The 12389-nt window shown below is 38.6% G+C and overlaps 1 pseudogene; it reads left to right on the top strand.

Moving 5' to 3' along the window:
* Positions 1–2722: 2722 nt before the first annotated feature.
* On the top strand, positions 2723–11757 carry LOC119892336 (annotated as a pseudogene).
* The last annotated feature ends 632 nt before the right edge of the window (positions 11758–12389 follow it).

Raw genomic sequence — 12389 nt, 5'->3', positions numbered from 1 at the left:
CAACCATGGTCTGACAATGAGGGAGGCTGGGCAAAGAGTACAGCCAATCTGAGCAGGTACACTGTAGCATCCATCATCCGGACTTTCCGAAATGAGAATAGGTAAAAATCTACTCTCACTAGCAAATTGCAGTACTGCATATCAATACAGTACTCAATGAGTAAAAAAAAATTCTGACAAACTTCGAGAATTGATTATGCAAGAATGAGCTGCCATCAGTCAGGATGTGGCCCAGAAGTTAGAGAAGGGCCAACACTGAAAATATTTACTCTTTATAAACTGAATGCGGTGGTGATGGCTCATAGATAAGATGCTTGCCTTTGGTGTGGGAGACCTGGGTTCAATTCCCACTGTGAAACATCTACCATTGTGGCCCTGAGTAAGACACTTAACCCCTAGTTGCTCCAGAGGCGTGCGACCTCTGACATGTATAGCAATTGTAAGTTGCTTTGGATAAAAGTGTCAGTGAATGTAATTGTCAATAAAATCCTTTGACACTTATGAAATGCTTGTGATTATATACTGCAGTAACATCTGACAAAAATATCTACAAACACAGAATGAGCAAACTTTGTGAAAAACAATCCTTGTGTCGTTTTTAAAACTTTTGACCACGACTGTACAATCAGAATCACTATCTTTCAGTTGATGCTGAAATGCTCTGCACCTGTCCTCTGTGTTTACAGCCTTGTGTCTAGCGGGTGGAGCTTGAACATCAGCTTCAGTGTAAGTCAACACATCCCTCAGACGCTCAAACCAGTGTAACGTTATAACTAAATTAAACTGTAAGGTTACATGATCAACAATAAACCTGTAACCTCTTTCCAGCCAATAATTAACGTAATGGCAGCCAGCGGGACGTAAATAATTACTTAATCGAGCACCGCAAGTTTGGCAAGTAAACAAACGCTCATTCATCTTTTCATAACGAACGGCAGTCGGAGTTAACCTACCGTAGATCGTAGCTAAAGCAAGAAGCAAGCTAACGTTAGATGGCCAGTGCTGAGCTAAACATGTTAACTAACCTCAGGTTACTAATCTATTTTGCGTTCAGCGCTTCTTTGTTTGGGTCTTGTTGTATGAAGTTTTAAAGCCAAAGTTTATGATAAATGGGGGAGCAGCTGCCGGTGTTTGTTTTCCTCTCTCATGTGCGGCCGCGCGCAGCAGATGCTACGTGTTACGTAGGCAGGTTATAGGTAACGGGGGGAGGAAATAACGGCAAGCTCAAATAAACATTGTTCACTAGTCCCGCACCTCGAATCCGAGTCGAGTCTGAAGTCTTTTGAGGACGAGTCTCATGTTGAGTCTGAAGTCACTGTGTGCGACTTAGTCGCACTCGGGTCCGAGTCTCAAACTCGAGTTCTCTGACCGTTAATAGATAAGTTTATTCTCATGTTCAGACACATTTACAGCCTTTTCTTTTTTATTCTCATATTTTGAAACACATCTGAACATGTTATGATTCTTTACTTTCATGTTAACTATTTTGACTCATGATTCAGCACAAAATTCAGCTGGTGAAATTCCTAATTACCAAAATTAGAAAACTTCTGTAACTACCAAAACTCAAACAGTGCATGATTTATGGTCTATTAGTCCATTTTACTGTGGGAGTCTACATTTGACATCAGTAGTTGGAAATTAATGATAGGATGACACTCCAGTGAGTGTCAGCTGTTCATTTCAGATTGGGATCCAGAGCTTGTCATCATCACAGTAGATTCACCTTCTGTTGATCAACACAATAATAATCTGTGTTAGATCAAATGTGTGAAATCTTATTTTTAAATTTGAAACAGCAAGAAACACAAGAAGAAATCACGTCTGTTATACTACATATAGGGTGGAGACAATGGGCCTTCATGTAAAATGGAGCTTAAACATTTTACAGTCAGTCACAGTTATGATGTAACATTGTTGCTACAACACTACTTCACGTGTAACAATAGTTTTGATTGGTGGGCGGGGCAGAGTGTTACATGAAGTGTTACATGAGAAATCATAAGGTGAGTCAACTTGACAGTAAGTTTACTCCTCACTAATAAGGGTGATGAAGCAATTATACGTAGTACTCTTTCAGATAAAAAAGTTGATATTAGCAAAACTTAAACAATCTTTTTAAAATTACTTTACACACAAAATAGACACAAAGACACCAATGTGCAGAAACACACACCCAAACAACAAGAATGCATTTTTCAATGAAATATTTGTTCATCTTTGAATTTCTTGAAATGTATTTACATGCAATAATGTCAGTTTACTGCTAAAGTGACTGTGTTGTTCTCTCTTTACATTTAACCTGAACAGCTGGACCATTTTACCCTCAGGGAACCTGCTGACACTAAAACTTTCCTTAATCTAAAACCATTAGATTTAAAAACAAGACAAAAACAAATAAATATATACATTTTTTAAAAACATGCCACTTTATAAAAATATCATCAGATCTCATGCATAGCTTATGGTCTGACTCTACCCTGTTAAATCATATGAAATAAGTTGTTGATTGACCGCTGAGGAGGGCATGTCTCAGTCTCTGTCGCTGTCGTGCCCTGAAAAATTCCCCAGGCAACCTCAAGAAGTGTTTCATTGTTCCAATATTTTTTTAGTATCTTGGTATTTCAGGGCGCAGCTGCAACAGCAGCGGCCAAACTGAGATGGGAGGGGTTGCCACTGCTTAAATGCTGAGGCTGGTGTCTTAGAGACTAATCATGACTGGACAGGCAAAGAGGACACATGGAGGGACCAGTACCAGGTAAGAGGGGGGAAAAATACATGTGTGTGGGTGTATTAGAGTGACTGGCAAGGCAAGTTTATTTGAAGAGCATCTTTAGACAATTCGAAGTGTGGTACATAATGTATTAATAACATGAAAATTTAAATAAATAAATAAATACAAACATTAAAATTAATATTTAAAATAAAATTAATATTTAAAATAAAATATATTATTAAAATAAAATATAAAGACGAGACTTAAAAACAGGACAGAACGGCAAGATGGTTACTGAAGAGTATTTAGGGTTCAGTCAGAGTTTAGAGCCTGGATTTAAAGGTGGTCTACTATCCTCTGGAGGTTTGTTCCAGCTCTGTGCTGCTCAGTAACTAAATGCTGCTTCTCAATGTTTAGTTTTGCACTCTGGGAACAGTCAGCAGCCTGATGGCCAGAGAGGCCCAGAGGGTCAGATGGGAAAAGACAGTCAGAGTCCTAAACGGCTGAGAGATTTATAGACTGGGAATAGATGGTCTTCATTCCAGCCGTCTATATCCATGAATTGTTTTATTCTGCAATGTTGTCTCATTTTCATGTCGCTAATATGAACACAGGGATGCACTTCAGAGTGTGAAAGAATTTTTGATGTAAATCCACTTAGAACATCAGCAGATGAAGATCACAGCAACTGAAAAAATATAGTGTCAAGTGGAGAAATACTTCTATAAAACCGACTGGAAAACTGATGCTTTTCTGTCTTTTGGTCTAAAATAAGATTCTTATTTAGTCAGTTTGTTAGTCAAAGAGTTAGATCTGCTGTAAGGCTGATTAAAGTTACTTCAGTTACCTTATTAAACTAGTCTTTAAGATATGACTTATGACTAATGTCTTCACACTCATAGCTGGACAGACACATGAACACTCCATGGGAAGTGATTCAGGACATGCATCAACACATATTCATGCAATTCTTCAAATGTAACACATACTTTCACTTTCAGGTGTGTGAACTAAATGTTTTAGGAGGGAGGGTTGTTTTATTTGTCTGACAGACATGAAGCCTGTTTAACTGGCTGTGCCTCTATTATTACTATATTTAGTGTTCATATATTTCCTTTATTAGTTTAATTACATGGGTCCACCTTTTACGTGAACTTAATAGATTTTACAGTAAGCTATAAACAAAAGTCAAAAAATATATATACATTGGTCAAGATGATTTTATCCGAACCATACCTGAGGGACCCGTGGGGGGAAAAAAAGGCCACAAGTGTTTACAAACACTACAAACATTACAAATACTTCACATTTTCATTTCAGTTGAAACAGAGTAATATTATGTCATATGTTTAAAACCAAAAATAACACAATATTTCTATTACAGTCTGTTAAACTCCTCAAGTCTCTGCTTCATCACGCAAGAGCAACAGCATACTTACTTCTGGGATCTGGGATTCACAATGGTGGCTATTAACTGAAGTATTTGTTGTTACTATGTCACCTAGCTACCAACAAAACAAACAAGCAGGACTAATGCACTGAAAGTTGTTTTTTTATGTATTTCTACAGATTATGTAAAACTCCAGCAGCACAGAGCAGCTCCACATTCCTGTGTTCCAGCAGTGAGTCATGTTGTACATATTCTTATCTATGCTTCTTGATCTGCAGTACTTCCTTTATATTTACCTACTACTATGTTCATTGTTATGCACCAAGAAGATGTATTTGAAAATCTACTTGACAATCCACCTCATTCTGAGCCACATTGAACTGAATGTTGTTAAGTATTCTGGACCTTTAGTTATTACCATGAGCTCAAAGCAATCAGCAGTGAGTGATGCAACGAGTGTTTAGCTGATATTTTCCCTGGGTTTCGCCTCAAAGGTTACATAAAGGTGGACTTACAAACCTATACCCTTTGTTATGGTAGTGTGCATACTCATTGTATGTCTTGTCAGGAAGTGATCACTTCCTAAGAAGACATAGAAATAAGGGACAAAATCCGCAGTCCCTATTCTGCCTACAAATGCAGGTTCATTGATGTCAGTGTTTTAAAGAGACATGAGCTTCCCAGAAGGCCTCAAGCGCAACCGTTATTTCTGCATATATTTATAATTTTGCTGTATATTTATTTATTCCTGAAATAAATAGTCTAACTTGAAGAAACTTTGAATTTCTTTCTAGTTGTAAATCCGTTTCAGATTGTAAAAGAGATCATGTGACCTGGGATTTACCAGGTGATCATCAACGTCAGAAAAAACAAGAAACTTTCTGCTGACTTGGACCCTGTGAGACCTTCTGGTAAAAGGTAAAAGTGTGATAAATACATTAATGTTTAGAACATTAAGTTGACACTTATTTCTTTTGATGGTGATATCTTTTGCAGGTCTGAAACCTATCATGGAAACCACAAAAAACATTTTAACCAGCTGTAAGTAACCATCATCTACTGTACACAAAATTTACAAGATGAAGTTGTATATATTTAGAGTTCCAAGCAAACCCGTTTTCACTCCCTGACTCCTCACATATGGTCAAGAGCCATCGTCATCAGTTTGTAATGCAGTAATGGATCCCTTTACAGTCATAGTTCAACGCAGTGGGGGAAGCCCTGTAGCGTCAGTTTTTGATGGCAAAGGTGATATACAGAAAAGAGAGAGTAAGAGGTAGTTGGGGTGGATGGAGGGCCTTGTGTCCTGTGTGAAACAAAAAGTCAACATTAAATTTTTTTGTTTAAGTTAGGCAAAGTTACGTAAATTGACATTAGTTAACTTAGGCTGTGCGTTAACTGATGTACGTAGTTATTTTAACCCAAACCATGAGCTTTTCCTAACCTTGACCAAGTAGTTTTGTTGCCTAAACCCAACAAAGTACTTTTTGTGCCTAAACCTAACCAAACTGCTACGTTTCACAACTTTAATAACAAGCCATTTCAAAATGGCGATGGTTCGAAATACTAGCGTTTTACTTTGAAAATCTAATCGGACGTTGCCTATTTATTGTTGCTAACTTTACCGGAAGTTGCATATTTGTTGTGGAGGAAACCTAAACGTCAATAAATGATGCAAAATGGGAACCCAGGGTGTTAAAAAGAGATGCCAGAGGGCCTTGACCAAGCGTCAATATGTGACAAGGAGTCAGAATCTGTTTTCCAAGCCGGAGGGGGCCTGGGAACTCTATTGTAATCGTATTGGTTTTTATTAGGGGTCCAAGCCCGAGGGGGTCTAGGGACCTATTATCATTGTATTGGTATTTATTTTTATTCTTCCGTATGACATAAAAGCAAGGAAAATGCGTTTGGGCTTGGATCTCCGTCGTATGAAGGCATAGATCAAAAACCTTATACGCACGAGTTCGGGGGATTCCCCTGAATCTCGTGCTGTAGGCCACGCCCATTTCCGCCTAGATTGTTTGTTTTTTTTGCAAAATCGCAAAAACTGATTAACCTATTTTAATAAATGAGAGAAAATGTGAGAATTATGAGCTAACAATTTCCTTCTACGAATGCTTAAAAAAAAGGAAGTGATGTTGTATCTTGTACACAGAACGTAGGGCCCTTAAGTGGCAAGGCTTTCTGAGGGCCTGTAAAAAATGTGGTGCAATTAGCCCCTAGGTGGCGCTGTGTAACAGGGAATATCTGTTCCTCTATAACCACAAGACCCATTGACATGAAACATGGACGGCTTGTTCAGGATGGTCTCCTGACACGATGGCGCTGTTATGGCAGATAAAGATGTTTCTTGAAATCATCACAAGTCCGACACCTGCAAATTTTGATGCAATTTGGCCAGGTGTGCTGGCTTGGACCCCTTTCATAACTGCTTGCAGTTCTAGTTTATTTATTGTGTTTTTTTCTTTTATAGGGTTTAAACCAAACACATCACCAGTGGAAACTGCAATGATACAAAGTAAATACAGAGTTTTGCTTCCAGTATACAACATTACTATACTTGTAATATACTTCTAGTTACTTATTACTCATTTTGTTGTTCAGTGGACATTCACTTCAAGGATGGTGCATTTAGTTATGAGTAACACAGCATTACTAGCATTAGTAACTGTAATAATATTACTGTTATTAAGTTACTGGGAAAAGTCACATTATTACAGCAACGTGTTACTTCCCAACACTGTTCTAGACCTGCTCTTTTATGAAAAGCGCTAAGAGATAACTGTTGTTGAACAGAACCACTGGAGCATCATCACATATGTTTGTATTCATATCTTTACACTGGAAATTGCAAACTTCAGCTTGAATTGGCTCCAGCTAAAACTTATGAGTGGAGGTCTTCAGTACTTTGAAACAACAACAGATATTGTCTCCAGTTTGACTTAACATTGAAACATAAGACTGAAATTCTAAATTTCACAACAGTTCTTTGAAGCCAGCTTTGGGCCGCAATTTACATATTTTGTTTGTAAAAGATTGTAAAGCACTGAATAAATAGCCTTTCTATATTACAGCACATGTGCTCAGGATTGTGCTGTTGGGGAAAAGTGAAGAGCTAAAGACAATACTCGGCAACTTCATCATTGGAAAGCAAGGTTTTGATTTCCAGAAACATACCCCGACCAATCAGTGCGTGGCTGTCTATGGAGAGTGGAAAGGAAATAGTTTAAAAGTGGTGAAAACTCCAGACATGTTCAGTCTGTCTGAGGAGGCAGTGAGACAAGAGATGAGAAGCTGTGTGGCTCTTTGTCGTCCTGGACCAAATGTTCTGTTGTTGTTAGTAGAGCCTTCAGATATCGAAGAGAAGAACCAACAAATATTGTTCACAATGAATTTGTTTGGTCATGATGCTTATAAATACTCAATGGTCATCAGCACACATGAAGGAACACAAACAAGTTTCTCTGTCAGACAGCTCCTGAAGAAGTGTGGAGGAAGAAACTACAGCATGTTCAAAAATGACCACCAACTGTTGATGGAGAACATTGAGAAAATTGTGTGTGAAAACCAAGGAACCTTCCTCACCTTCACTGAAGAGACCATCAGACCAAAGTCTGAACATATCAAACCAGCTTTAAACCTGGTTCTGTGTGGGAGGAGAGGAGCAGGGAAGACTTCAGCAGCCAAGGCCATTTTAGGTCAGACAGAGTTTCATTCAGTCTCCAACTCATCAGAGTGTGTTAAACATCAGGGAGAGGTGTGTGGACGTTGGGTTTCCCTGGTGGAGCTGCCTGCCTTGTATGGAAAACCTCAGGAGGCAGTGATGGAGGAATCACTCAGGTGTATCTCCCTCTGTGAACCTGAGGGCGTCCATGTCTTCATCCTGGTCCTACCTGTGGGTCCCCTCACTGATGAAGACAAGGGAGAGTTAAAGACCATCCAGAACACATTCAGCTCTCGAGTCGATGACTTCACCATGATTCTGTTCACTGTGGAGTCAGATCCTGCAGCTCAAAATGCTGTTGATTTTGCAAGAGGGAACCGAGCCATCCAGGAGCTCTGTCAGAGATGTGGAGGAAGATCTTTTGTTCTCAACATCAAGGACAAGCTGCAGATTTCGAGCTGTTAAATACTGTGGATCACATGAGACCCTACAAGGACAAACTACACGGCTATACAACAAAAACATTTGCATATGCTCAAATAGAAAAAATCATACAACAAGAGAAACGTATCAACATGCAGCAAGCTGAACTGCAGATGCTGAAAAAAAGCAACATCACTTGTAAGTATGTTAATGGATTTCCCATGTTGAAACATAATGTCCTTGCTAGAGTCATGAGCGTCTACTGTCAGATAGTGTATGTATTTGTCAATGGGTTTCTTGATTGGTTGCCAAAGATCAAGACATATGAGCAGGCAAACAGCAAAAAAGGAGAGGAAAGAAACACCATCTTAGGAAAGTTGGAATGATGTGAGTAGTGAGAAACTCCTTTTATTAATTTAAGAGGAAGTGATTTTCAATGTGAAGGCAACCTCCTGAAGTATTTTAGTTTAGTCCAAGTAACCTTGTGACCTGAAACCACTGCTGAGCTGTGAGCAATCAGTGTGGGGGGACCGTCCACCCAGTCAAGGAAAGCAACACTGCCGGGAGCAGTGTTGGACGAAGTATTTAGATCCTTTACTTAAGTTAAAGTACCAATACCACACTGTAAAAGTACTCTGTTATAAGTATGTAAGTATCATCAGGAAAATGGATTTAAAATATGAAAAGTGCTGATTATTTTCTCCATAAATTCAGTGATTGTTTGGATTGTAAAGATTCTGCGGTTACAGTTACCCAGAGCTCAAAGTGACACCTTCACAATGCTTGTTCTGTCCAAACTTTAACATTATTAATAAACATTATTGTTATTACAACCATTCAGATAAAAAACAGCAAATCTTCCCATTTGTTAAGCTGAAACCATGAAATGTTTTTGCATGAAAAATGATTTAAACGATCAGAATAGTTGCCAAAACATTTCTGTCAAGTAACTAGTCATTTCAGCTGTACTTGTATGAATTGTTATAAGCTATAATTATAGTTTATAACAAAACATTATTTTTTATAAACTTTATCTGTTTCTGTGTGTAAAAAGTAATATGTAAAGTAACTACTGAAGCTGTCAGAGAAATGCAGTTAAGTAAAAAGTACAATATCTCTGAGATGTGGGGGAGTAAAAGTGGAAAGTAGCATGAAAAGTAAAAATACATCTCATTTGAGCTTAAGTTCAGTACTTAAGTAAATATACTTAATTACTGTCCACCACTGGCACGAAGGGGCCAAACTCTCTTTGCAACAAAAGATTTCTCCAGTACTGTGCCAGGCATGTAAGTGGAACGGACCAGAACTGATTCAAACTGACTTTATTTGTGACAGTTTTATTTAGCATCTTAACACCAGGCCGGATTTGGAGAGGCCCCTGAATCATATTCATCTTATTAAAAAGGGCTCAATGCCAGGGTTTGACAGTTAGTTTAAGAATGTGCATCTTTTGACTCAGTCCAAGTACCCTCATATGTAGAGTATAGTGGACAACAGACAGAAGGGTTAGCATTAGCTGCAGGAACCGATTCTAACCTACAACAACCAGACACTACGCCACCATGCTTCTCCACAATGCACTCTTCCACCGAATGAGCTACCACTAGCTACCCTCCAGGCAGTTAATGGACATAAAGTTGTTACTGTGATGTAGAGACAGAGCTCAGTTAAAACTATGGATGAAAGATACTTTTGTTACAGATTAATAACTCACCACTCTGAAACTCTTGCTCCAGTCCATGTTGCCAAGCTGGTTCGGCAACATATGCAGCTGAACCGAAGCTGATTGGCTAGTAGTCCTTAACTAGGAACTGCACATGTGCAACTCCCAACAAAGATCATTAAGAGACAAGGTGTATCACGCCATAGCTAAAACGAAGCTTCAACACAGGGTGAAAAGAGGAACTGCAGCAATGTGCATGACACAAATATGGTGTTTTTTGAAAATGAAACCATGTATACCTGTTCTGGTACAACCTCTAAATAAGATTATGAACCTGAAAATGAGCATAATACCACCTCTTTAAGTGAGTTCCAAACTGACACAAACAGATCTTGACCATGCATATGTGAAAACATTTTTTTGTACCACCGGTGCTGTGACATTGTAAAATTAGTAACTCCAAGTCGTCTTATTCCACAGGTGATGATGAGGAGCAGAGCCCAGAGAGTCTCAAGATTGTGCTGATAGGGAAGACTGGCTGTGGAAAGAGCTCTACAGGAAACACCATTCTAGGAAGAGACGAGTTTAAAGCTGAATTGTACCAAAAATCAGTCACCAAACTTTGTCAGAAAGCACAGAGTGAAGTGGACGGTCGTCCAGTCGTTGTGGTCGACACTCCTGGTCTGTTTGACAATAGTTTGACCCATGAAGAGGTTCATGAGGAGATGGTGAAATGCATCAGTCTTCTGGCTCCAGGACCACATGTCTTCCTGTTGGTGTTACACGTTGGCAGATTTACACCAGAGGAGAAGGAGACATTAAAACTCATCAAGGAAGGCTTTGGGAAGAATGCTGAAAAGTTCACCATCATTCTTTTAACTGGAGGAGATAAACTAAAGCGTGAGAAAGTGTCCATTGAGGAATACATTGAAAAGGGATGCGATTCCTTTAAGAAGCTGATCTCTGACTGTGGAGGAAGATACTATGTGTTTGATAACTATGATGAAGAAAACTACACCCAAGTCAGTGAGCTGATAACCAAGATTGACACCATGGTGAAGGAAAATGGAGGCAGCTGCTACACCAATGAGATGCTGCAAGAGGCCGAGGCTGCTATAAAGAAAGAAATGGAGAGAATCCTGAAGGAGAAGGAAGAAGAGATGAAGAGAGAGAGGGAGGAGCTTCAAAGAAAACATGAGGAAGAAATGCAAGAGGTGAAAAGAAGAATTCAAAAAGATAAAGCAGAAATTGAAAAGGAGAGAAAACTGAGGGATAAACAACTCGAGGACTACATCAGCAAGGAACTTGACAGAAGAAGGAAAGAACAAGAAAGAAGAGAAGAGGAAGAGAGGTGTCGGAAAATACAGGAAGAATCACAGCGACAGGAGTGGAAACAAAAGCTTGAAATGTTGGAGTTAAAAACTAAACATGAATTTGAATCAAAGGAAAGCATTGACAAAAAGCTGAGGCAGAGTAGAGAAGAAATGAAAGAAAAACAAGAGGCTTGGGAAAGAGAACGAAAAGAGTGGTGGGAGAAAAGAAATAAGGAAAATGAGCTGAGGCAACTGGAAGAACACACAATAATTAAAAAGCTTCAAGAAGAAATTGAGCAGCAAAAAGAAGAATATGAAAAGAACAGAAAAGAAGAGGACAGAATCAGAAGAGAACAGGAGGAAAGAGAGAGAAAGGAGCTGGAGAGAAACTATGAAATACGCCTGATGCATATAAAGGAGAAAGTTGAAGAGGAAGCCAGAAAGAACGCTGAGGAATTCAATACATTTGGAGAGAAATGCGCAATGGAGTTTAAAGAGTGTGAAGAAGAAATGAAGAAAAAACATCAAAGAGAAATCAACAACTTAGTGAAGTGTTTCACCAAAAAAGAGGAAGTACTAAAAAGCTGAGTGACTTACTGAAGAAACACGAGCAAGAAATTAACAGTCTGGAAAATGAGGAGGAAAAGAAAAATATTCATCAAAAACATGAAAATGAAATAAGTGACTTGATACAGAAACTTCTGAAAGAAGTCAACAATCCACCCAAGTGTAGCATTTCATAAGGCATTTTGGTTTTTATCCATTAAGGTTTAGCTAAAAAGTGATCAAATATATAAATCTCTCCCTTTTGGTACAGATATTGTTGAGTGCATAGTCAAGTTAATTTCATTTCTACAGGCCAATGTCAAAAACTTTACAATCTGTCTAGCGTACAGTGAGTGACCATAACAATTAACAGTACTGATGGTTATGTTAGCAGTTATCTAACTAGTGAAACTGCACTAACCATGCTTTACACTGTCTAAAAAGAGACTTTAGAACATGGAGGAGGATTTAACTGAAGCCTTTTTGCTCCTTTAGTTTGTGAAAATAACCAAACAGTGGATATACAGGTTTGCTTCTAGTATGTTTGTTTTGTTGATATTTTATGTACTCAGTGTCTGCAGAAGTAACTTGATTAGTAATAATGTGGTCAAAGTGACTGTAAAAATTTGTTTAAAACCATAAGATGGAGAAAATAAAACAGGTACATGACCACA

The sequence above is a fragment of the Micropterus salmoides genome, unplaced genomic scaffold (assembly GCF_014851395.1).
Source record: "Micropterus salmoides isolate LMB-PRFRI ecotype aquatic unplaced genomic scaffold, ASM1485139v1 Ms_hic_scaffold_7, whole genome shotgun sequence".
In the NCBI taxonomy this organism is placed as follows: Eukaryota; Metazoa; Chordata; class Actinopteri; order Centrarchiformes; family Centrarchidae; genus Micropterus; species Micropterus salmoides.
The sequence above is the reverse complement of the archived record's forward strand: the minus strand, read 5'-3'. Positions and strand labels throughout refer to the sequence as shown.